This window comes from Phyllobates terribilis, unplaced genomic scaffold, assembly GCF_046119375.1.
Source record: "Phyllobates terribilis strain yellow unplaced genomic scaffold, ASM4611937v1 Scaffold_1__5_contigs__length_1240528914, whole genome shotgun sequence".
NCBI classification, from domain to species: domain Eukaryota; kingdom Metazoa; phylum Chordata; class Amphibia; order Anura; family Dendrobatidae; genus Phyllobates; species Phyllobates terribilis.
Genome location: NW_027362761.1, coordinates 264,203,489 through 264,205,074, shown reverse-complemented (window position 1 = coordinate 264,205,074; position 1,586 = coordinate 264,203,489).

Here is a 1,586-nt window from a genome sequence, read left to right as displayed (position 1 = left end):
GGTAGTTGCTCATTGAGGTGAGACTAGAAAGTTGTTGCATAACTGTGTGCCTCTGCTCCTCCCTTCTCCATAGACTTTAACCCCTTAAGGATAGGACAAATTTTTTGCACTTTTGTTTTTTTCCTCCTTTAATTTTTTTATTTCTTGGTCGACATAGCTATATGAAGATTTGAGGGGGGGGGGATAAGCTGTTTTGAATGATACCATAAAATGTATTCAAAATATGGGCAAAAATGTGGTATGAAATAGTGAAAAAAATAGAATTCCACAATTGTTTTTTGGATTTTGTTTTTGTGGCGTTGTGTATGGTAAAAATGTCCAGGCAACATGATTCTCCAGGTCAGTATGATTACGGAAATACCAAACATACCGATAACTTTTCACTGATAAAAAAAATAAAAATAAATAAAAGATAAAAAAAAGTTTGGAAATAAAAATATGGGGTGTGATTGGCCATTTCCTGAGATCCGGAACGTTATTATTTTTCCATAGATGTTGCTGTGTGATGGCTTGATTTTTGTGCGGTAAGATGACTTTTGCATTGATACCATTTTGGAATACATATGACGATTTCATCAATTTTTGTTTTATTTTTTAGTAGATGTGATGACTGAAGAAACAAACAAAAAACGCATTTCTGGCTTTTCAAGGTTCTCTTCACTTTATAGCGTTTACCGTTCAGGTTAATTTTATATTTTTATGGACACGGCAATACCAGACATGGTTTTTGTTACATTTCATTTTTTTTAATGGGAAAAATGTAGGGTAATTCAAATATTTAATATATATTTTTTTGTTTTATTTTTTCAAACCTGTAGGGGACTTGAACCTGCGATCATCTGATTGTTAGTATTCCAGTGTATAGTGTAAGGCCACGGCCCCACTATCAGTATTCGGTCAGTATTTTTTTCTCAGGAGTGTGTGATAAATGCAGAATTGGTGACTTGTTTCTATTATACCTTTTCTCTGATTGTTCCTCACCTGGTTTTGGCTCCCACTCCTGAGAAAAAAATACTGACCGAATACTGATAGTGGGGCCGAGGTCTAAAGCATAGTCTAGTATGAAACACAGCCTATTGCTAAGCTTCACAGGAGTACCAAGATGGCAGAGACAGGGCCTTCAGCAGGCCTCAGGCTGGCATGGTAACCCATAGACGTCCCACGATCATTTAAATGCTGTTTTCATAGATTGATAGCAGCATCTAAATGGTTAACAACAGCGACCTGAGCTTAGTCCTGGCCAATGCTATTAGAAGCAGAAGTTGGCTATATCAGTGTTCCCCCAACAGGTCATGTTTTCAGGATTTCCTTAGTATTGCACAGGCAATAATTCCATCACCTGTGCAATACTAAGGAAATCCTAAAAACATGATCTGTTGGTGGGCCTTAAGGACAAGTTGGGGAACACTGGGCTATATAATATAGCTAGCATCTATTGCGTGTGGAGGGAACTCCGCTTGTGAGCCCTCTCCACACATGGGCACCCCAAAGCAAGATGTTTCCAGTTACGCCCATGTGTGTGAAAGGGTTAATTGGTGGTGTAATCTGATCCCTCAGTGAGCTGTCCATCTTGTTTTGACCAAGAC